The sequence below is a fragment of the Corvus moneduloides genome, chromosome 13, assembly GCF_009650955.1.
Source record: "Corvus moneduloides isolate bCorMon1 chromosome 13, bCorMon1.pri, whole genome shotgun sequence".
Lineage (NCBI taxonomy): Eukaryota > Metazoa > Chordata > Aves > Passeriformes > Corvidae > Corvus > Corvus moneduloides.
In genome coordinates, this window is record NC_045488.1 from 18,452,367 (window position 1) to 18,477,618 (window position 25,252).

A 25,252-nucleotide genomic window follows, 5' to 3' on the forward strand; every position below is an offset into this window, starting at 1 on the left:
GATTTCTCTTTTTAACATCTCAGCTGAGGAAACTCTTTCTCCTATTGAGCCTTTACTAAGCAGAAATGAGGGGGAAGAGGTATAACCCAGCCAGGCTCCTGCAGCGAATCTCTCTTTCCTGCCACTCCCCAGGGAGTCTCCATTGCCTTCAAGGTGGAATTCCACAGTGAAGGTGGCATGTGGCATGCCCAAAGGCCCCATGAGAGTGGACAGCATGGACAGAGGACATGAACGTGCCCAGGATGCTGTGGCAGGGCAGGGGTGCTCAGCTCCAGGAGCAGGCAGTCACCACGGCCCTGCCGTGCTCCCAGCTCCCTGGGGGAGTTGGATGCTGGGATCTTGCTTGCAGACCCTCAGTGCAAGGGGGTCCTCATTGAATGGCACCTGGGGTTAACACATTTCAATGACCAGTCCTGGTGGAGATAACGCTGTGTGAGGGGACACAGCACTACCCTTCCAGGTAAATGGGAAGACAATCCATATATAAATGTGTGTGTGTGTATGTATAGATATATATTTACATGTAGAACTGAACACTTGGACCAAAACAAGCCCACAGGAGCCCTCCCCTCATGCCAGCAGCCCCCCAGAGTGGGGGCAAAGGCTGCCCTGCTTTAACAACCACAGCACCGACCCAGATGAAAACTATTTCATCAGCAAATGGATTAATTGGTTGAGGAACTTAAATGAAGCGATCACACGCATCCAGGCTCAAGTGCCCCAGGGTCAGGCAGTGCCAAATGGTTTTGCCCATTCTGGACCTGCATGGATTACGCTGGCCAGTATGGGGATGGATTTATTGGAAGAACTCCCAGATTCCCACCTGGCAGGGAGTGTTTTGCAGGGATGGCAGTGACTGCAGATAGGCAGGTGACTGGTTTGAAGTTTTGAGCTTCTCAGGTAGAGGATCATATTACTCTGGAAACAGAGGATCAAATTATTCCATTATTCCCCAGGGAGGGGATTAAATTACCCTGGAATTAGAGGATTAAATTACTCACCAAGGGAGAGGATTGAATTACTTTGTGAGTTGTGGGATTAAAACACTCTGCAGGTGGCAAGCTCAAAATAGACCTTCACACAGAAGGCAGGATTAAATTATTCTATAGCTGGTCAGGGAAAAAAACCCCAAACCACCATACTCTGGAGGAAACCATATTAAATTATTTCTGGAGATTAAATTGCTCCACAGGCTTGCTGGATCCCAGTGCTGTGGAGCAGACCATCTGCTTGGGAAGGTGTGTGGATACCCAAGCATGAACAGACATATGACGGGGTCCCGCTGGTGGTACCCAAGTGCCTCCTGGCACCGCAGCACCCGGCGCCTGACAGTTTTGACTATATTTATTTGCACGTCAAGGTTGGGCGCCTGGCAGGGCTGGGCTCTGCTCCCCCGCACCATCCGGGAAATCTGGGGAGATCCCAGGTCACCTGGGAGCACGAGGCAGACCTGGGGAATTGAGCCAAATCTTAATTCGGTTTCTTAGGGGAGGTTCTATCTTCTTTTCCTTCTTGCGTTGATGACTCTCTTGAGCAACGGTACCACTGCGTATGTGGGGCAGCAGATCAAAGCCCTCCTTGCTACCAGCCAGGACCAGCTCTCCTCCCCAAATTCCTCGCTTCCACCCACCACCTCCTCTCCCCTCTCATCCGTGGGCTCAGCTCTCCACCTGGCATTTCCCACAGGAGCCGGTCAGCAGTGGCTGGAGCATGCCAGCACTGTCAGCCCTGACTCACTCTGCTGTGTCTCCTTCCCTGGTGCCTGTCACTGCCTGTTCCCAGTGATGGTGACAAATTGGCATTTGAAACTTGTATTGGTATTTTTTATGCTGATTTCTTTCTGAGGCTCCACTGCTGAGATTTTGAGAGGGAGAAAGAGAATGAGCATTTTAGGATAATCTTAAAAGCAGAAAAATTATTACATGTCAAACACCGAACAGGGAGTTTAAAAGGCTCCCAGGTGGGCTGCAGAATTAAATGTTTGGAGGCTTTTTTCCCCCCAGTGAGGTAAGAAATGGCAATGTCACCATAGCAACTGCAGGGCACATTCTGGGCAGCAGCTCAGGAATCTAGCCCCTCTGCAGCCTGTGGGGTGCAAGGGGCTGGGGTGGCTCCAACCCTCACACATCTGAGCCCTGCAACCAAAGTGTCTTGGGAGCCTGCAGGTTGACTAGTATGAGATACATCAAAAGCTCCCAGAGACCCATGGGATGGGGTCTGTGCTCCTGGTGAAGGACCTTCCTGATCACCTCAACCCCTCCTGGTATCTCCATCCCACCTGCTCTGGTCCCTTGCACCAGGGCTGGATGCTCCCTGCATCCATCTGGCTGAGCGCTTCCAGGGATGGAGAGGCAGCTGGGACCTGATGCTCCTGACTCAAAGAGGGGCTCCAAGGTGCCCCAAATCACCAGGCAAGAGCAGCTGAAGAGCTCAGTTGTGCGGCCTGGGCTCCCTTGACTTTGTGGCTTCCGAGCCACACAGGAAGGTTGTCACCTCCCCAGCTATACAAGACGCTCATCTGCCTCCTGCCTGCCACTGTTTCCTTGTTGACTTTCTGATGGCTGCTGTGAACAGGGGAAATCATCACGAGCAACCAGGGGTTAATTGAGTGTTAGTTAACTCCTGGTGCTCTCACCGGCCTGCTGGTTACGGTAATTAGCACAACCTGAGCTGGCTCATGAATGAGCTTTGCAGGAGAGTCACAGGTAGCAGGAGGGTTAAATCTGCTTGATTACTTCTCCATTAGCACCAGCCACTGAGAAAAGATTTGTGGGAGGGAAACTGCTTTCTCTCTGGATGAAGCAGGATATACCCTGGGAACAGGGCTGATCCCATGGGAAGGGACAGGGACAGCAGATCTTTGCCCACAGCAGGTGAGCAAAACCAGCTCAGCTCTGGGCTGAAAACTGCTGTGATCCCTGACAGAGCTGCAGTTTAGCTGCAAATGATGATGATGAAGGGAAACATTCAGCATTTACAAAGGGCTGTCATTTTCCAGGGGCTCCAATTCAATTTGTGATCTACGCCCAGGAGCTCTCATACCAACAGCAGCCTTGATGGCTCTGACCACAGCAGTCCATCAGGCAGAGGGATCACATCCAGAGACCAGCCTGACATCCAGCTGGTGGGCACGAGGTGAGGAGAGTAGCCCAGTGCTCCATAGCTGGTGGCCTCCATCACCACCTTCCTTCTTCCCCCACAACACATGGCTCCCCAGGAAGCTGGATTCCAACTCCTCCTCTGCCTGCCCTGGAGCCAGATTTCCCCTCTGCTGGGAAATTACCCTGAACACTGGGTCCTGTGGGACATTCAAAGCCATGCTGGATATCCCAAACTTGCTAGCGCCACCACTTGGCCCCAGCAGTTGCTCCCCAGATCCCATGTCAGTTCCTCTACTCTCCTGCCCTGCTGCTGCAGACCCTGGCAGGGGTTCACTGACCCCACGAGAAACCTCCAGACGCAGCACAGGGGGTGTGGCAGAGCTGGGAGCCAGCAAGGCCAGCTGCAAACCCAAATGCTGCCCAGCAGAGGCAGGGAGTGATTAAAACCCCCCTTCCCTTGCGGGTGGCTGGGCTGGGCTGGGCTGGCCAAGCTGTGCAGGATGGATGCTGCTGTTTAGAGGCAGCAGGGAAGGTTTCCCTCAGCACCAGATTTATAGTGAGGCTGTAGATCAATTATCAGCAGCCTCCGACCTTGAAAGCAGAGACACAGAGGGCTGTAGAGCATCTCCCTCCTTTTTCTGGGCAGAAGGAGCCCATACTGGCCGTGATAATCCATAGGAGGGCTGCCAACAGGAGTCCCACAATTCCTGGGGGGGATGCCCACACATAAGAGGTTTCCTCACATGCTACAGACACACATGCTGCTCCCTCTGGCACCCCTGTACCCTTGTTTTCCTCCTCCCTCAAGCACCCAAGTACACAGACTGGCCCCAAATCCCAGGCAGGGGCAGGAATCCAGCTCCTGAGCCTGTTGCAAAGCAACTGACTGAATGACGTGGCACATGAGGAGATGAAGGAGCAGGCAGAGAGAATCGAGCATGTCTCTACCATCCCTGAACTTGCTGTAGACTCCAATGAAACCTGATTTTTAGAAGGGGGTAGAGTTCCCTGGAGTCCAGGGATATCCCTGATGGAAAGGGGAGAATCTGATTTTACAAAGACTCATCCTAGGGTGAAACAGTGTAATTTGTTTCAGAAAGCAAGCACTAGCCCTGGTGCCAGCAATGGGCAGCTCCTCCCTCCAAGAGCATGCTGGAAGCATAGAGGTGGGTATCTTGTATGGATGGTGGGAATGCCATCCCTTCTCCCAGCTGAAGGAGGGCATGTGGCACCCAGCTCCCCCCACCACCTTCTCAAACACTGGGGCCTCATCTCGGAGGGCTTTTTTTTTTTTTCTCATGGGCAAACAAAGTGGAAAATGAATTCCTTTAGATAGCAAATGAGTTTAATAGAAATGGTGATGGAGTTATGCTGTGCCAGGAATGTTAATCCCATACTGATGCAGCCGGACTCTCAAGCAAGGCAGTGCAGGAGGAGGAAGGCTGCAATTAAAAACAGAAACATGAGGTCTGTGTCCAGAGAGTATCCCCAGCTGCTGGTCACACCTTGGCAGGTCCTGGGGGACACCAAGGAGGATGGGAACCAGCTTTCCAGCCACTCTCCCTCCACTAAGGCCCAATACACTGAGACAAGTGATTACAGCTTGTTGGTCCCTGCCTGTAATCGGTGAATTTTGTATGGGGAGTGCCAGTAGAGAAGAGAGTCCCGGGGAGCAGGAGGGACATGGGGCAGGTTGGGAACTGGCCCTGACAGAACCTTTGCTTCCAAAGCCTGGGGCTCCTGGGTCACCAGGGAGAGGACTCGTGTGCAAAGTGGGAAAACCCGCTGTGTGGAGCACGGCAGCTCTGCCAGCACACAGACAACTCTGGAGAGAATCCAGATCCACCCTGGGGCAGCCGACATTTCAATCGAGGTCTTTGTAAACAGAGTTACACAAAAACAAGATGTGAATGTCCCTACTTCTACTGTTCACTGAGAGCCTGAGCACAGCCCCAGGGCTGGGGAGCTGGCCACAGCACTACACATCCCCTGGACTTGCCTTTGGGAGCAGCAGGTTAAACAGAGCATGGGACACATGAGCTGCTGGAGACACTTGCTGGACCTGCAGCTGCCCTTCCCTCCGAGGCAGACACTGCTACCTCTGCAAACCTTCACCTGAGAGCAGCTTCCAGCCTCACCTCTGTCCTGGCATCGACAGGTTACCTCAACCCTCTGCTCGCTCCTGCAATAGCCCTGTCCTGCTCCGGTCCCAGCCCAGGAGTGGAGACACAAAGGAGGACACCAGGGAGTGTTCCCCTTTCCCTGCAGCTTCTGCTGCCAAGGTCACACGTCCAAGTTCAATAAAGCCTTTTACAGGTGGGCTGGCATTTCTCTGCACATGGATTTTTTACTCATCCTTTTCATCTGGGTAATTTATCCCCCTTTCCCCAACACAGCTTTAAATTGAGTTCACAGCAGGATCTTGGCTCTGGAGCAAAGAACCAAACACCATCAGCTTCCCCAGGCAGGGACCCCACAGAGAGCTCCTGGGCAAGTGCTGTGCCTGGCCACATCGTGGCTCCTTGTGTCCCACCGTGCATCTCCTGCTTCTCTCGCAGCCCCCCCCAAGGCAGGGCAGGAGCCACTCGAGCTGCCAGGGCAGCACAGTTTGGCACAACCTGGGGCTGGTGACACACAGACCTGGTGAGCCCCAGTTCCCCGCCAGCTCCTGCCACGCGGCTCAGGATCAGGCCAAGCACAGCCACCCACATCACCCCTTTTCCAAGCAGCCCTCCAGGGAGCAAGAGGCTGGGGCAGGACACCCCCATGCACCAAGGCATGGAAGAGCAGGAGCTGCTGCTGCTTTCCTCTCCACTCAGAGTCACCAGGAAAAGCCCACGCTTCTGCTGCCAGAGCATATTTGATTCTTCTGCTAACCTGACCTTATTTAGTTCATTATAAGCCCCCAGGACATTGCAACTGTAACTTAAAAGGAAAAAGAAAAAAAAATAGCCTAACAAAAACACAAACCTTTTCTCTGATCAATAGTGCAGGCAACTGGAAAAGGTATAATTCAATTTGTCAGCACACAGTTATTAGTTACTGTGATGGAGCCCTTCCTCCCAGCCCCGCTTCCCTTGATGCTCCCAACGCTGCTGGCCCCGGGGCTGGGGAGCAGCCCACGATGTGACATGGAACCAGGGCAGAGCTGAGACCCAGCACAGCCACACAGGAGCTAACAGAGCTGTGACCTGTGACCTGAGGCTTCACTGCACCTGGGAGAGGAAAAAGGCGAAGGAGATAGAAGTTCCTATGTCAAAGGCAGTGCTGACTGTTCCTCGTCCTTCCATCGGCTTTGCGAACTCCCCTCCTGGGGCACACACAGTGTTTAGGGGCTCCCACACATCCATCCTCTCCATTAAACGCCACTGCTCTTCCCAAGCATGTCAGTCCTGCCGTGCTGCACCCCTTTGGGATGCTAATAAAGCCACATCCATCCTCAGCAAGAACCACGCAGGAGACTGGTCCTGCACAAGTGCACTAAAGCTCCTCCCTTCCTTTCTCCAAGGGGCGGCAGGAGCCAAAAGAGGGGAGAGAGCCAGTGTCCCCACAGGGCTCTGCTGTGGACCAGCTTGTGGCCAGCAAGAGACCGGCAGGAAGGGAAACATGCCAGGGCATGCATGGCCTCAGAGGAAATCAATTACCACAGGAAGCAAGGGGCCAGAGGCCTTGGGGAGCCTTATCACACACCTTCCGCGGCTCTCCATTAGCAGTCTAGCCTGAAATTACCTCCCCTTGCTCCCAAGAGCAGTGAAAGTGGAGGGCAAAGATGCAGAGCCATGGGTAGGTGTGAATACCAATGGCTTCTGTGTGTGCTGATCCTCCTTGTCCATCCCTTGGCACACTGCCTCCTGAACCACTGGCCCCAAGAGCCATCATGGAGCTGAGAGTGGCCATCAGTCTCCACGGCACTGCCTGAACCCCTGAGAAAGAGGCACTTCCAGCAACACTCAGCTCAGCTCCCTCCCTGCTCTCCTCCCCCAACTCCTTCATCAGGGAAACCTCCAGATATGCATCCAGAGATGTCTCTTTCCATTTGTTGATGTCGACAGGCATATCACACACACATTCATTATTTAATCTACCTTTGAATTGGGCTAAATAGTTCTAACGATAATTACGGAGCATTTGTATTTATAGAAAACCGTCATGCACTATCTGCATCCACACAGATAATGCCGCTGTGATCTATAAATACATAAGGGATGGTGTGGGAAGGCAGACGATGCTTCCAGTCGCCATGAAATGCAAAATGCACGGATGGCCTCACTACACAGGGAGCTATTACGGCTCCTCTCCTTCGGATCACGCCACAAACAGAGCTGAGGTGCAGCTGAGCAGCCACACAGCATCGCAGGGACAAGGATGGGGGCAGGAGCACACCTGCCATGGGGAACAGCAAGGCCAGAGCAGCAGAAGACCAGCCACAGGGATGCAGGACAGGGAGGGGCTCAAAGGGAGCAGGAGCAGAGGGAAAGGGGATGTGCTCAGTGCTGCCTGGCACAAAGGCTCAGAGCCCTGGAGGGCAAGCAGAGCCTGAGCTGGGAAGCAGCATGGAAGGAGAGAAGGAAGAGAGGGAGGACTCGCTGCTCCTCTTCCCACAGCAATAAAAGTTTTACAGCAGCGTAGCCAGCACTTATGATTTTATTGCCAGCATTACAGAGGTAGAGCTTCTCCAAGCCCCAGCCCCTGGAGTCAAGTTAAGACACAGGAAGCTTGGCTTTCATAAGAAACCGAAGGAAGAGGAAAGAGGCCAGCACTCCCGCCTGCGCAGGAACGCTGAGGAACGTGCAAACACCCAGCTCCAACTCCAGGCAGCAAATAAAGCAAAGCCAATATTTTAAAATTTACCTGTTTTTAAAATGATTTTATGCCTCTGGAGTGAAGGCGTGCAGAGAGCAGGGAGCTGGACAGTCCTGTGATTTGGGAGGACTTGCAAGAGGCAGCATTAGCACTACCTTGGTGAGAGTCTCTGTGCACATCCTTGTGGTCCCTGTCCACCTCCCTCAACCTCAAAATCTTTTGGCATTTCTCAGGCTTTAATTCCCTGCTGGCACAGAGGCCTAGCTCAAGTGTGATGCAGAGACACCCCAAATGAGCCATGAAGCCATTTCACAGGTGAGCTCCAGAAGGGCAGGACCATACGGAATGCTGCTCAGCACAAGATCAGGTACACTGCCTGTGCCCACACAGGCACACACACAAATTACAAGTACTTCTATTGCATTAGTGCCTGGAAATTTCATTCCAGTCATATCCTATTCAGCGAGATGCTGCACAGATACAAGACCAAGCAGCATTTTTTTTTACCTAGAGAGAAAAGCTGTTTTCTCTGCATATTGGTTTAAAGCAAACACAGCCAGAGGCTGCACATGCCTGAGTAATGGCCCGTGACCGTGCCAGTGAGGAGGGGAGAGATGACAGTGCCGAACCCAGGCTCATTGGCTTTAAGATCTCCTTGTGCTGCCCCGGCAGCGGATCCACCCAACCCTGCTCTACAGAGGCCGTCCTGCATAGGAGGAAGAGCCCAATCCAGGCCCTGGCTTTCTTCAGTTTAGGGCTTTGCATCGCCTGTTTCCCATTGCTAATTTGTAAGCAAATATTTGGCCATCTGGCAGCTCTGTCCAGCGGGCAGCAAAGCGAACCACTTGGCTTTGCTGCGGAAAGGGCGAAGCTGACATTAAACTTCTTTCCCCGAATGCCGGGCACCCCCTTCCGACACAGCTTCCACCATTTGGCAAACCACTCCTCCGCCATCTGCCTGGAGAACGCTCCAAAGGGCATGGAGCCTGCTAAATATAGCCGAGAAGCTTAGCAAACATTTGCAGCCAGTCTGAGAAGGCTTCTCTCAAAGTTACATCTTCCCCGGCCCATCTCCCTTGCCTGTGACATCTCAGATATCCTTAAACCACCTCTGAGTTTTTTAGTCCCATTTCCTCTTTGGAGCCTTTCCCTTCCCCATTCCCTTCTCACTACCACTCTGCACCTCTACTTTTACAGTTGATTTCTCCTAACACTTCCCTTCACGCTCGGAGGAGGGCTCTAGATGATGCCAGTGCTCCTTTCCCAGCCCACAGATCCTCAGACGCAGAGTGGGAGATTGCAGAGCCCGTGGGCTGACTCTGCATTCGCTTTTCCAGGATCAACTTCTGCACGCAACACCCCAACTTCCACTGACAGCCCCATACAACTGACATAGGGTGCACACCATGCCGGCACAGGCTCCCCTCTCTCTCTGGTGGCCCAGCAGCCAGCAGCAGGCTGATCTTCCCACCTCTGCCTCAGTAGCTCACCTTCTGTCTGACATGAAGTACAGGCAGTGCTACAAGCCCTGACCTTCGCATCTATCCACAGCTTATCAGTCCCTTACTCCTCTTTTTCCAGGAAGGTACAAGGCCAGCTGCCTCCTCTCTGGCCCAATTTTAACCTTTCCCACCAAGAACAGGGACCAGGAGCAGTATCCCTCATAGCACAACTGACCTGCTAAGAATGAGGAAACCTATTGCAGTGTTGGGCTGAACCACACTTACAGACTTCAGGCAGCTTGATCCCATCATATCTGTTCCCGGGAAAAGGAAGAGCTGTCTACTTGTGTTTTATCATGACAAACAAACAGCACGGAGAAAGAAAACAATCACCCATCATCCTGGGCACGGACAAACTCGGCACGAAGAGCCCTTGCTGCTGTATAGGGCTGTTAACAATGCAGCACCTGGAGTTTCCTCCTGGGGAAGCAGAGAAAGGGAAAAAACCCTCAGGAAAACAAACCCCCTTTAACAATGAACTCTCATGTTCAGTCACACGTGAAAGACAGGAGAAGGGGAGAGGAGAGAGAGAGAAAGGGAAGGAGGAGAGACAACAGAAGACAGAGTACTATTTCCTCTTCAAATATTTATTTTCAGGTCTGCCTTGGAGTGCTGCTTATTGAGATACAGAGCCTTGCTGTCCCGCAGCGTGTAAGCTCCTGCTGCACGTGTTCATGGCACTGCTTTAACTGGATGGCCAGAGCCACTGGGAATTCCCATCACCCAGTGCCAGACCCCACAGAGGGCAGCTCTCCTTTGGGTCCCACTCACCCCCAGGCATCCCACCATGCTCTCCAGCTCTCCATCCTGAGCCCAGCACCAGGCATCTTTACCTCTTCTAGTGCTGTGCTTGACTCTGTCTGGGACCTCAGAACACACACTTCAGCTCTAACCCTCGCTTTCTGGCCAAGGCACAAGACAGGCTTGGAGCTGGGGCCTTGAACTGGCACTCCTCTGTATTTTGAACTCCTTCAGTACTCACCACTGTCCTCAGGAGCAGCAGAGGTGGCCTGCATGGAGATGGGAGACTCTCCAGCCAGTTATTCAGGTGAGCTGAAAATAGTGACCAAAGCAAGGTGGCAGTGAGCACCAGCCTGCTGGAAGTGACAGATCTTGGAGGAGAGCCAGAGCTGACATGCTGATCACAGACAGCAATTAAGAAATTAAGCTATCAGAGAAGCTTTTTGAGAGGGATGAGTGTCTGTGGTTTGGTCAGATGCCAGAGCAGGTCAATAACATTTGTCCTTCCCACTGCAGATGGAGATCCTCCTCCACCCCTGATCCCGACACGGTGGCACAGCTCCCTCCTCCCACCACACACCACAGAGGAGCAGAGAGGGAGAACATCAGGACTCTGCGAAGCAGTGACAGAGAGGAGAGGGCTTGGACAGAAACCACCTGGAGAACTCAGACCTGGCAAAACCAGCTTCACCTACCCCTGAACTGCAACCCCAGCTACAGCATCCTGATCCTGAAACACATCCCTTCTGCAGGGAAGGATGGGAATCTTCAGCAATGCTCCCAGAGCAGACAGCAGGGGCCATTCCCCACACAGCCTGTGTCCTCTGGGCAAGAGAAACACCGTGGACAAGGACAGCCATGGCCAGGATACGCTACCATGGACCGCGCAGTGCTGCATGTGTGCAGCCAGATTAGTCCTCAAGGTAGATAGTGAAAGCACCCCATCCATTCACTGTCTCAATCACTTCCATCCTCTAAATGATGAGGCCTGTGGGCCATTGGGAAAATCCTTCACTCTGCTAGAACCCCTGATTATTCCCATCTCCTGCACAGCTCGGCTCCACACGCCAAGTACCAGAAACCAGCACAGGAAGAGCGCACCTGCTCTGCAGTAAGCTCACAGCCTCTCCCTGGCCACTAAATTACATGTCTTGAAACGGGAAAAACTGTGTTTCCTTCTCCAAAAGACTGTGCTGGGAACCCCACGGAGGGAACCCCAGCTGTGTCACACACCTGAGTAGGATGGACTCATCCCCACACCTCTCCTGGAGCAGCACACACAGCACTGGCATTGCAAACACCATGTTCTTCTCCCCATCCTGGGTCTCAGTGGTGTTTCTCTGACACCCTCCCAAGCGCAGCCTCGTGTGTGTGTGTGCACATCTGCACTTGCATGCCTGCAGCCACACACAGACAGCTTCCTCTCTGTGCCAGGCCTGAGAAATATTGATTTCTTTCCCCCTGCAATATTTCGCTTGGCTGAGCAGATTTAGAATTGAAGAGTCAGATTCTGCCTAGAGACCAGAACCATATTTAATTCCACGGTTTAAGAAGCCCTGGAGCAGGTTATTCTTATTTTAAACTACTAGTGCATTTAAAAGCAAGTGACATTTCAGGGGGATGGGGTGGGAGATGGCTGGTGGCCCCTGCCTCAGTCCAGCCAGTGCTGGGAAGAGTTTTGCAGCTCTGCTGCTGCTGCATCCCCACAGCCCCATCAGCTGCTCTGCTTGTGCTAATGAGAGGTGAGGGGTGGTGGCGAGCTCCCCAGCAAAGCCCAGGAGACCTGCTTCCATGTCTTTCTAACTGAGGAGAAATGAGGGGAAAAAAAGAGAGCAGAGAAAGGCAAGGTGTGAAAACCTCTGATGAAAATTGCTCGGTGCATTGAGGTTTCAGGATTCATATTGCCTGTTCCTGTACCAGGCTCTGCTCGTGGAGCCAAGGCCTCACTATGGAGAAATATGCAGATAGAGAACAAAGACATGGTGCCTTGGCCAGAGGATGATCCCTCACGGGGCCTGATCATGGAGCAGCGCTGCTGGAGGCAGAGCCACCCCCATCCACCTCCTAGACAAACACACCCTCCTGGTTGCTGGAAAGTCAGCACAGCCACTACTCTCCAAAAGCACACAGCCTCAGCACAGACTTCCAGAGGAGATGCAGTGGACTTTTAAGGGAGAAGTGGTGAATACAATAGCAAAGGCTTGCCCGAAGCATCTGTGAGCCTCTGGGCAGATGAGCATATGCATTATCACCTCCAAGCCACACAGAGCATGTCTGCTACCCAACACAGTGGCAGAAAAAAGCCAAGTGTCCCTAGGATGAAGGGTCCAGCTCAACAGGAAGGGGTCCAGGTGACATAAGCCCTGCCAAGGAATGGGCAAAGGCATACTGGAGAAGAGGAAGGGAAACACAGATCCCTACACACTGCTGATCTCCTCACATCACATCTCCAAGGACTTGCAGCACAGGTTCAGCTACACAGCTGTCACCCTGCCCTGGCTAAAGTGGTCTGAGCATGCAAGCATCCACTGTCCCCTCTGCCTAAGGCACCATCTCCAGGTCCCTGCTAGTTCCAGCCAGTGGTCATCCCCCAGTGGCCCCACAACATGCCCACAGAGTGACAGGCAGACAGAGATGCTCTTCACAGCCTCTAAATAATGGAGATGAAGACACTGGGTGCCAGACACCTCAAGGGCGCTCTGGTACGTGTGTGCCCATGTGCACACACGTGTCACTGAGCAAGAAGAGATCCCTGACATGACAGTGCTGCTCCCAAGGCCCCTGCAGCAGGCTCGGCTGGGCTGCCGTGAGCTCCTGATCACGCTGGGAAGGCAGAGCACCAGAGAGCTGCTCCCCCGGCTGGGAGTCGGGCCCAGCAGGGCTGTGGTTGGCAGCCTGGGAGCTACAGTTCCGCAGGAGCCATGATTCACAGCAGGGCAAGCTGCGGGCTCCAGGGGCTGCGGCAGGGCCGGGACAGCTGTGGTGCGGGGAAATGGAGCGCCCGCCGCAGCAGCCATGCATTAGCTCGCTGCGGTCGGCCCTGACACTGCACCCTCTTAGCTGTGGCATTGTATTTTGACTGAAGCAGACAAGCAGGGGAATGAAAATGGATCCTTTTATGTAAGCTCCCTGCACACACTGTAACAGCTCTTGACATCTTTGCCCAGCTCTGCTCCTCGCTGGTGCTCACGTACAGGCCAAGCTAGGATTGCACAGGGATTGCAAACTCCTCCTAGCACTGAAAGTGTCTATTTGGGCACTGGGCTAACACCCCACAGGGACACAGGCAGAGTGTGCCTTGCTCAGGAATGGAACAAGAAGCCTGGTTTAGACCTGGTGCTCAGCTGGCTGGTGCCAAAGGCTGCAAGTACTGATGCCATGTAGCTTCCAGCATAAGCAGGTCCAGCTTAATCTCAAGCTGGTATCATTTACCTGGATAGTACCAGGCACAGGCAGCTCCAGCAAGACTTGGTGAGTTCAGTATACAACAGGGCCAGGGCTGCTGCAAGTTTGGATGCAAGAAGGTCACATATGGGGGGCTGTGTAGGGACCCACTGCGCCTGGGGAAAGGTCTGACTGAGGAGGAGACAGGAGGAATGGATGAGCACAACTAGCTGTTGGTAAAAGCCACGGCTGTGAAAGCACACTACCATTAGTGTAATTATTGCAATTACTATCTTTTCATATTTTTGACAATTCAGTAAGAATTAGCTTAACAGAAGAAAACACTTTCTGTTAAATGCTGGTGAATCTAAAACATAGAGAAACAAAATGACATTTCGCTTTACATCTGGACACTTCCAAGGATTTACCCAGTTCTCAAAAATAAAAGTGAAGAAACTTCCCGACCAAAGTTTTCTTTCTAAAGGAAAGCAGTAATTACTTCATAGAGAAAACAGCACAATGAAACCCTGGGAAACTATCCTTCTTCTGCTTTTCTGCCCCAAGCAAACAATTCAGCAAAACAGAGGCAGGTCTCTGGGGACATGGTGTAGCAGTGGGCTTGGCAGTGGTGCATTAGTGGTTGGACTCAATGATCTCAGAGGTATTTTCCAACCTAAACAATTCGGTGATATCTTGTCCTGATCTGCTGCGACTGGCTGGTGTCACCAGAGCTACCGACAGCTTTGGCACATGGGTGCAGCTGGGTATTCCTCCTCCTTCCCCCATCCACCCAGAGAACCAGCACAGGCAATAAACACCCATAATGAAATGGCTTTAAAGAACAAAGCATAGATAAGGACAAAATTGGAAAGAATGAAAAAGAAGTATATAAAAATAGCCAAAAAAGCGCACTGCAATTAGCTAAACTGTTAAACGACTAAAAAGGTATTAAGTAAAGTTTCCTGAATGTCAGGTTGACACAGTTTTCTTACGTTCAGGCAAGGAAATGAGTCCCCTGAGTAAATCTCCCTGCTCTGGGGCTGGGCATTAAAGGCTTTCTGGTGGATGTGGCCGGCTGAGGTCCCTTTGATCTGGGCTGCTGGATGCAGCTCACATCTCCCAGCCAATGTAGCCCTGAACACAACCCCTCCTTCCCACATCCACACCCTGGGGACAGCACTGCAGGGCTGGCCAAAGCCAGGGCTCCACGGGGACAGGGAAGCTGAGCCTCTCCAATGCCATCCAAATGTTCCCAGCGGGTCTTTTCATCAGGGTGCCTGTACATCCTGGTTTGCCGTTTTTCCTCCAAGTAGGACAAAGCAGCAGGGCTACTCTCTGTCACACCTCCACTTTCACCTCTCCCACAGGCACCAGCAGCAATTTTCCCTCTCTGGGGAAAGCAGCTTTCTTTAGCAGCATGTTACCTGTCAAAGGCTCTTCCCTCAGTGCCTCCCAAAGCAAGTGAAACCTTCCTTTTTGGGAATGAGGGGAATGCTCCCTCCTGTGGCAAACAGTGCCAGCCCCGCTTCCTGGTGTGAGAAGCCCCAAAAGGGGCCTGGCTCCCTCAAACTCCCTGGACCTACAGAACAAACATCCAAGCTGCTCAGAAGCACCACACAGGCTGGTGACATTACTTCCTGCCTGCAAGGTCATTTATGGGAGATAACCATGGATCCAGAGATGTGCACACATATGTATGTATTTTTGTAATTCTCCTGTGCTTTGTATATAATAATAAATATATAACCCAGGAACTTAACCAGTGAGGTACCGACAAAGCCATCAAACGAAGCAATTTGTCTCAGACAACTGCCTGAGCTGCCTCCGATGTCGCTGTCTCACCACTGACAATAAGAGGCTCTTAAGTGTCCTGAAATTGTACTGCAAGCTCCCCAGTGCTCTCACCTCCGCCTTCCTTCCTCTCCCTCAAGCTCCTTCCCGTGTTTCTCCAGCAAAACACTTTCTTACGCAAATAAACACGCAGGGAGGCACAAAAGGCATTTTGTCTAGGATTTCAACACAACTACGTTATTTCTCATTCAAATATTCAGCTGTATCCTTCAGAGATCAAAAGCACAGCACTGAAACGAGGTGAAGCACAAACATCCCAAGCCAATAGCTCAAGCTTCCCTTTCATTCTGTTCTGGCTAAGGAAGCAGATGAGAAATCCATCACTGTGGTGGCTCCCAGGTGTCACAGGCCCAGGACTCCTGTGCCCACAGGTACAGCTCTCTCACAACCCCCATCCCTGCACAGACCCCTACCCTGCCAGTGATTATATTAACGGCCATTAAAGCCTTTATGAGCACTGCCTGTACAACCAGCAGGTGACCTACATGCTGCGAGGTCTCCAGGGAGGTGCAAGCTCAGGCTGGCATAGCCTGGACCAACTGGAGAAGGCTCGCTGCTCCCAGATAGCTGGAGTGGGGTCTGGCCCAGGGAAGGGTCACCCTGTGCTGCACCAGCACCCAGGGAAGCCACAACCCACTGCACAGCATGCTCCAGCACAATCAGCACTGAAGCATCCCTGCCACCTTCACATAGGGGAGCCATAAAGGGAGGAATGGATAAAGCCTAACCTTGACTCAAAACATGCCCACAAGCCCCTCCTGCACCCCTGCCTTTCAGCCAGAGACCACACCTGTACTGCACCACAGGCTCAGATTTGTTAACAGGGTCCAGCTTTGCTGCACAACCACCTCCGTGACTGCCGCCCACCTTCCATCCCAAACAGCCTTTCCCCATGGGAATGTGTTGGGGCAACAGGGCTGAGCCCCAGCAGCTGCCCACTGCTCTCCTTACCTCAGTGAGGACAGTGCTTAGCAGGAACCATGGGCTGGGGCATGTTTACTGTATAATATATGAACTCATACCAGTTTTATAAGCCCCTCCTGGCTCAAATCACATTGTAATTCTGAACAGTCTTAAACTCATTTAAATCCTAATAAAAACACCGCCCTGCATTTGCATTCGCTGCTTGCAGGTCCCTGCGGCTGTTGTGACAGCGGTTCCCGTGGAATTGGTAATGCTTGGATGCTGCACACCGGAAGCCATCCCTCACAGGAGAGGTCAGGACACACATTTAACAGGACAATTAAAAACACAGATGCAGGAAATGGACCTCCAGACTGACCCAGGATGATTGGCAGAGCAGTTGTGTGTCAAAGCTTTCACAGTAATGCAGGAGAGCAGCAGCACCAGTGTGGAAACCTCAGTGTCCCACCTCCTCTGGAATCCCAGAGGAGACCCAGGCCAGGTACTTGAATACATAGGCACAAAGCACCTGCAGACAGCACCATGAGGGGGTTTAAAAGAGAACAGAGAATGACTAATGAAGCACCAGCAAACAAGGCTGCACACGCTGTGGGAAATGTATGCAGGAACCACACAGGTGCCCTGGGGCAGGTGGGGACAGACCCAGCAGGAGCCTGCCCTGGTTGCCCACAGTGTGCTACAGACATGGGGGGGGGGGTTGCTGCCACAGTTTGGGGGCACATCACACCCCAGGGAGGGCACTGGGGCTGCATCTCAGCACACCCTGCACCCCAGGGCCACCAGCACAAAGTTCCCTTCTTACCCTTCCCTCCCAAACACAGACCAGCTGTGCCCCAGCTGTGCCAGAGGATGCAGTGAGGGGCTGGTGGATGGCCCCATGAGGCCCAGCTCCCCTCACCAAGCCCACACAGCTCTCCCAGCCCACCATAGGCACAGCAGCACTGACTCAGGCCCTGCCCATGGTCTCCTTTCCCCAGCTCTGCTGCCCCACTGTTCCCTGCTCCACAGCCTCTTGCCTCTCCCTCCAAGTTCAGCCCTGCTCCATTCCCATCCCTCTGCCCCGCTCGCCCTCCTCGGCACTTGTCCAGTGCTTTATGCTTGCCTGGTTTTGGCAGGGACATTAATAGGCTCCCCTGAAACAGTGAGATTATGAGCTATACCCATCCAGCTACAGAAATACTAATTATTAGTAACTGTATGAGATAAATGGAAATATCAATGATGAAAGTCAATATTATTGCCTTCTTTGTTCCTGTTTGTTTTATTTGTAGATGAAAGGACCACTCAGGCCGTCTCCCCAGGATGTGGCCGGGAGCTGGAACAGCTCCTCTTGGCAGGCTCATCCAGAGCTGTGCTCCAATAAGAAATCATACTGCACGTATGCTTGCAAAGGGCTCTCTAAATCAGCAGCCCTCAAAAGCAGGAATTGTCTTTGATTGATTCATAAAACTGGAGCTGCTTCCATTCCCTGCTCCAGAACCAGGCAAGGGAGGATTTAAGGAAGGGAGAAGGTGTAGTGTGGGTGGAAGTGATTAATTGTGGAACATGGAACGCTCCTCGGTTTGGCTGGGTTTGATGCTCATGCCTTCATCCTCTTCACATGGTGGTTTAGGCACCAAGATGGGAACCAAGGACCCCTCCCAGGCTCTGGCAGAGATTCTCAGGCAAGTCCCAGGGCCCTGCTGTGGCCGGGTGAGCACTTACAACATCAACATTGCCTTAATCAGCAAGTCTGCTCCCTCCGCATGTTCTGAGTCAGAGCTGCTGATTCTGGTGACAAGAGACTTTTTTTTTAAGCCCTATTAGCCTCGAAGAGCTAACACAGCTAAGAGCAAGTGAATGGGATGCTAATTTTGGATCACACCTAACAGCACTGGGAGAGCACTTCCAGAGCAGCCTGTCTCCACAGGCAAGCCACGTGCTCCCCACAGCCATGGGGAGGCAGGACATAGCCAGGAGGGTGCTGTGGGGCGCACCAGGGACATTATTCTTGGTCCTAATATACCCTAATACGTCATTAAACTGCCTCCATTCCCTTCCAAGCACCCAGTCCACCAGCAGCAAATATTCATGGGAACAAACCAGCCCTCTGACTCCCAACTTGCCCACCTCCAAGGGTCAGTGCAGTGAGCACCTCCCTGCAGTGAATACAAAGCATCCCAGCCCCTCAGTGCTAACCAGGACAAGCACTCCTGCTGCCTCTCTCCATGTGCAATGAGATCAAGAGAAGTAAAAGCCTTGCAGGAATAATTAGAACAGTCTTTAAAAAGCAGTCAGCCCATCCTGAATATTTCATGGAAGGTAATTTTTTTTTTTTTTTTGTAAGCTGCTTTAAAACCCCTCCTTGCCCCTTGGTGCATGTCAGGGTGCAATTAAGCAGAAAATATCAGCGCATAAACCCAAAGAAACAAACTGCCATGCACACCCACCTCCACTCTCGCTTCCTCCCTGTGGTTAACATTGGTGTAACATCCCAAAGCTGTGTGTGCTCGATACAATCTCCCACCCAAGACAAGGGAGAGCTGGCTCAACTGCTAGAAAACCTCAGAAGCCTCCCAGTCTCAAACACAGTGCCCAGATTCCTGCCACAAAGAGTCCCTAATGGTCCCCACCAAAGCTCAGGCTGGAAAGCCCTGAGCATTAGGCACTCTGCATGAGATCCCACCAGTGGGCTCTGCAGAGCTGCTGGACCATGGATGGTGGCATCCAGCTTTGCCCCATGGGCCGGCACCCTTGGGCTGGGCAGCCTGGCTCCCTGCCTGGCTTAGTACATTTTTGCACTATTAGTAATTATTTTATAACAGAAAAATCTCTTAATAGCTTTGTCAGCCCTTGGAGGGAGATGTTTGAGAAGAAATCTGTTTTAATCCCTAGAGTCAGGTGGGAACCAGGTAAGGCATAGAACAGAAATTCAGGGCTTCCCTTGGCCCTACTGGGGTGAAGAAGCCAACCTTCCAAAAGAGACCACAGACACCTCTCCTTCTGTGACATTTCTTCCTTCAGCCCGGTTATCTCTCTCCCAAGCTCTCCCAGTCACCCTGTTTAACCACAGCATCTGGGTCAGCTTAAGACAAGAGTGGCCCTGGTGTCCCCACTGTCTTTGGGAGCAGCCCCAACACTGCTGCCACTCCTACATATCCCTCCTTGTGGGGACACCATGCTTTTGATGTAACCCTGATGCTGAAAGCTTGCTTTTCAATACTGAAAATCCAAGACACTCCACAGGGGCTTAGTGGAAACCCTGCTGCAAGTCTGTGGCCACATCACCAGAGCCAGCAACACCAGAGAGGATGGGGGATTTTCTGGGAGCATTTATGGCACATGCATTCAGAGAGGAAGAGAAACATCCCTCAGAAACCACAGCAGCTCAAAGATCTGCTCAGTTTAAACACTAAAAATTCATGCATTAAAAATCCACTCAGGCTCAGAACTAAATAAAGCCTCTGACCACATCATCCAGCCCAAGGTTTGCAGGCTCCTTGGGGAGAGGGTTTATGTGCCTACTAGATGCTCAGGCTGAGATCCCTGCTCCCCTCCAAGCTTTTGGGCAGGGCAAGAGTCCGTGGGGTGTTTGGGACCCCAGTTGTGCCTGGCTGCTCTCTTCTTGCACTACTTAGTGGACAGAGCAGCCTGAGAAACTGACCACACCCCCCCTCCATTATACCAAATTCTCTAGGAAATAACTTTTCTCATTTTCTCAAAGGAAAAAGCAGAAGGAAAACCAAAACCACCTCATTTTCTAAATACTGTCCTTAGGAAAAGCTTTTGGTTTTTGCAAAGAGCGCTCTGGAAGAAAATACCTAAATCCAAACATAGAGCAGATGGCTCTTGGTGCTTATATTTTCAGGGAGGACTTTAACCAGCAGGATCATTTCCCAGAAGAATTTTGTTTTAAGAGAAAAATCACTAAAAATAAATGCATTTCAGAGCTTGCTGTTGAAAAGGTATTTTGATAGAAAACTGCTATTTCCATGGTCCCTCTACTTGCTCTGTCAGCCCTGACACAGTGGGAGCTCCTCCTCAGAGCATCCTTCACACACAGCTTCTCCCAGGGTCCAATCCACACAGAGCACCTGTGGGAGCAAGGAGGGACGGGCATCTGGGCTCATTCCTGATTACCATAAAACGGGAAACAGCAACAAGGAGCTACAAATACCTCTCTGCAAAGCTGCAAATGCCTCTCCACAAGCTCCTCTCACACAGGAATGTGAGGCAAGGTAAGGACAGGTCCCTTTTTTGCATGCATCAGGTTGAGCCTATGCAGCCTGCTCTTTGCTTGGAGGAAAGAACAACGTAAGGGAGAAACTGTGTATCTGAGTGTGAAAGAATTCTGCATCGTTGTTTGGATTCTCTTTTCCCTGAACCAGGCATGGAACACTTCCCCTGGGCAATTCCAAGTGAGCCCCTGAGCTCTGCCCCAGGTCGAAGTGCCCCACCCAGTGCCACCACTCCTGTCAAACAGGGATCTCAGCACATGCCTCCATCTCCTACTACCTTGGACAACATCCCCAGTTTCAACAAACCCTCCTACAGTTGTGGCAGATGAAAGATGCTTGAATCATCTTAATTTTTTTCTTTTCATTAGGAAAGCAAATTCTGCTCTTCACTGAGAGATCCTTTTTATTCTCTCTTGAGGACTGACATCCTGGGAAATTGCCTCAGCCCAGTCAGCTCTGATGTTTGCTGTCTCACGCATCTCCTGCATCAGGCTGACAGCTCACAGATTTCAGCTGAGGATAGGGATGTGCAGAACAAGCCAAAACCCGCTCTTGTCTCTTTTAACTGTCCCAGCAAGAGTGCTGGGAGGAGGCTGAGCTGGGGGAGAGTGTGCAGAAGCCGTGCAACAGCAAATAGAGACATCTCTAAAAACACTGCTTTTCAAGAACCCTCTCGCCCGCCCTCTCCTGGAAGATAAAACTACTCCTGCCCAGCATTCCCAAGCTGCAGTGTCTGGCTGTCCACGCTGAATCACTCCATGTGGGCAGTGTTTGTCCCTCCCTGATGTAACATGAGTTGGAGCAAACCCACCTAAGCAGAGCCAACACGACCCTATCACAAAGCCCTTTCTCAGAAGTACCACCATCTAAACAGTCATTTTAGAGGCCTCTCCCCCGGTAAAACACTCCCCTGTGCCGGCATGATGGATTGAACATTTCCCACCTGCCCCAGATCCTAGCTGGAAGCTACACTGCCTCACCCCCACCAGGAGGGCTGGGAAGCCGCCCCAGACTAAGGGGGAAGGAAAAGGCATTTTTACCACGCTTTTGGCAACAGAAACCAGTCCAGCCCTGGACTCAGCACAACAAATGCATGTGAGTGTCATATACACCAATGCTCCGAGCTCGGGTGCACCTACCTGGGTCAGATGAAGGCAGGATGCTGGGGGATCAGATGCCAGGTGTGCACTGGGCTTTGGCCTCTCCTCTGCTTTCCACTCATGCACTGTGAGCAAAATGAAACCAAAATCAGGGCTTTAATCCTGGCATTTCAGAGGCAAGCAGGAGAGAAATTAAAAAGCTGTGAATGCTTTTCCCTCTCTCCTTCCCAAAACTGAGCTCAGGCAAGCTTAATCTTCATCCAAGCTGATATTTAAAAGTTACAAATCAGGCTGTAACAGACAGAAAAACACAACTACCAAAATTTAGTGGCTCTGCTGCTGGAAGGCCCAAAATGAACTGCTTAAGAGAGCCATTTTCCCACGGAAATAGAGCAGGTCTGTACTTAGTAGAGCATTGATCTGCTGACAGCTACCAGGACAGATTTGGGCCAGAGCACTTGGGAATCATTTACAGTGATCTCTGAAGAAGCACATGCATGCAAAATCCCTTGGAAAAACACTGTTGTAAGGCAGTGCTGCAGCTGACTACGAGCCTAGATATCACTCACTGGCCAGCACAGGCTTACACCTCCTTCCATAAGCCTCCCCAGGCAGCTCAGTCCCTGGCTGCATCCCTGTATCCCAGCCAAATGCTTCAACAGAGGACAGGAACTGCAATACATCACCCAAGCACCGAGCTGTAAAAGGCTCTCGCAGCTCAGGACCCCCAAGCACAAGGCTCAGACTGGGGGACACTGCATCCCACAGACCCAGGGGGCTTGAGGGCTTTCCCATAGATGTACTGGGATTTGGAGACGCTGTGTCACAGCCAGGGTCAGCCCAAAACACTGCCACAAGTCCTGGGGACAACAGGCTGGGGCCTGAGAGATACCAGGAGCTCGGTCCAGCTGAGGGGTGCACAGGCTTCCAGCACTGGGGTGCCCCAATTTAGCCAACCTGGGGCTCCCTCCCACTGCCACCACAGCCGAGGCATGTGCTGGAGATAGAGGAGCTCAGCTGCAACCCTCCTGCAGGTGTGGAAAGAGGTGCCCCACATTCACCTCTTCTGCCAGAAACCATTTCCCATCACAATTTTTGCTGTTTCAGGAGATGAGGTCAAAGCAGGGGGATGTATTCCTCCTTTCTTGGCATAAAAAGGGATTTCTCTGAATCCCGAGCCACTCCACAAACAGGGGGCACAGAGGAGCCTCAAGGAGGTATGAACACTGCTGGAGGGGCTCCAGTCCCATGTGGGACTCTGTCTGTCTTCCCAGCACAGGGACACAGCATTGGGCTGGCCCAGAGCCTCTCCCCTGCCCGCCAACTTTCCTGAAGCAGTTATCACCCCAGATAACCCAAGAAAAGCTAAAGCATCTTATTTCCACAGGTGTTGAGTGCTCTTGGCTCTCACTGGCTTCAAAGCCAGGTGTTGCTGCCCCAGCCCTTGGCTAATTCTCACCATCACAGGGCCCCCACACAAGCGCATGCCTTGGCGGACACGTGGGCAGCGAGGGCACAGGTGAGGGGATGCAGTGCTTGCTCACCTGCCCAGCCTCCTTATGCACACAGCTCCTGCACAGACAGGACCTGTAACACCAGTTAATGGTTCCTTGGTGGGTTATTCCTGTTACTGTCTACTCCTCCTTACAAACTCATACATTAGCAGATCTTACAACAATCCCCAAAGCTACCAAAAAAACCCCTTCTGTGTCAAAACTGGGAGCATGCAAATGTCTCTACTTTAGGTGAACAGAACCTGCCCAATCATGCTTCAAAGGACATCTGAGGTCCTAACATTGCTCAAGAGCCTGCAGAAGGCATTGGAGAAATGGGAAATTACTTATTTGGTTTATTTTTTGCTTTCACACATCACTTATTTTAAAAGACTAAAAACATGTTTATGAGTTTAACATATTTAAATGGATCAAAATCTGTTCAGCAAGGATGGAAAACAACTCTCCCACCCCAAACTTCTTGTGGGCTGGGACCTGCTTTTCAATCTTCCACCCACAGCAAATATTTCAAATCCATTTTTAAACTGAAAGGCTGGGGACAGATCAGGGAGAGGACCTGTGTGGGGGGCTGTGCCACTGCTCTCCTCATCATCACCCCAAGCACCCCTTACCTCGAGTCACTCAGGGATACCTGGGCAAGGGATCAACTGGGAACAGGGGACAATACCGGCATCTGTGTATGGGGAGAGCATCCAGAGAAGATAAAATGAGAAGCTTTTCCTTCCTCCTCCTCCATCAGCAGCTTTCCACAAGGAGGATCAATGCAGCCCACTGTAACTGCACTGTTGTTCCATTTTTAATTAATGAAAGAAAAAACTAATCATTGAATTAAACTTCTCATTACTCCAGCTGAATACCCTCTAAGTAAATTTAATTACTGTACGAATCGGGTTTCTCCCTGCCTGTTTCATTAGCTACTGATAAAGATGGAGGGAGGGGAGAAAAGACGGAGAAATGAAAACAGAGAAAGAGAATGGAAGGTGGGAATACTAAATGCAAACCCAGAGGTACATGATTCAGGAAATTTCAGTGGCTTCCAGTAAGGGCCTGGGGAAAGACCCTCCCAAAGCAGGGTGGAGGGATTCCCTGTGGGATAAACCCACAGGGACAAGGTCCTACCACCCTCTCCAGCATTGCCACTCACACCCTGAGGTCACAGCCACCCCTAATACAGCCAACAGAAGTTCGGGCACAACTAGCTCCCCTCCAAACAAGGGCAGACACTGATTTCAGACCTGCAGCAGCCCTGATCCCTTCTGATCTCACATATCTCTGAACAGCCAGTTTTTTCCTCTGCAACAAAGGCAGCAACCCTACAACACTTCAGCAGGGAGCCAGTGCTGACAGAAGCATGGGAGCACATGTGAACAGATCTCAAACACCTGCTGTGCCACCACCCTCCCAGACACCTGCCTGGAATGCTGTGTTTGAAGCCTTCCTGCTGGAGTGGGAGTCCTGCACGCCCAGGCTGGGGGGAGCCAGGATGTGCCAGCAGCACACACTCCTCCCAGGAAATCAGTGCAGGATGCCTTCCTGCAGCCCCCCGTGTTGCTGCACAGGTTTTGTTTATGGCTTGATTTTGGGGCTCTCCTATTCCTCTTCTATGATTCATCCCTCCATTCCGCCTTCCTGACAAAGGGCATGAGGCAGCACAGCCCCATTCCAAGGAGTCCAGCAGCACAGCCACAGCTCCCTTCCAACACTTGCCTCCACATCCAGCAGCTCTATGTGACTGGATAAGGTCACATTTGGGATAGACTGGGGGTGGAGAGGGTGTGGTAAATGAAAAGCACAGCTGTTTTCTCTCATTGGGTAGTCTCAGCTGAGCTGGGTGGTGGAAGTGCTACCCAGGTGCACTTCCTGCAGCCCCATGGGGAGGGTCTTGTTCTCCCCCAGTTCCTTCCTTCTCTCCTCCATCCCCAGAGTGGTTTCTCCTGTGCAAAGAGAGCTACAAAAACCTTCTGGGCAGACCAGAAGGTCCCTTCTGTTTCACATTTATCTCCCCAAACTGGACTTTCTCAAACACCAGATGGAGAAAACAGATAACAGGCACAGATGCTGCTCTGCAGGGAGGGAATGGCATTGGGTGAGACCTGCCATGCACCTCTGGCACCT

General features: G+C 51.9%; 1 protein-coding gene across 3 annotated transcripts in view; it reads right to left on the reverse strand.

The window, feature by feature from the left end:
* Positions 1-25,252, reverse strand: part of LINGO1 (leucine rich repeat and Ig domain containing 1) — a 154,432-nt gene that overhangs the window by 37,323 nt on the left and 91,857 nt on the right. For all 3 annotated transcript variants that reach the window (XM_032122792.1, XM_032122793.1, XM_032122794.1), the window contains one exon: positions 21,663-21,748. The gene's annotated coding sequence lies outside the window, so the exon portion shown is untranslated. The remainder of the gene's footprint in view (positions 1-21,662; positions 21,749-25,252) is intronic.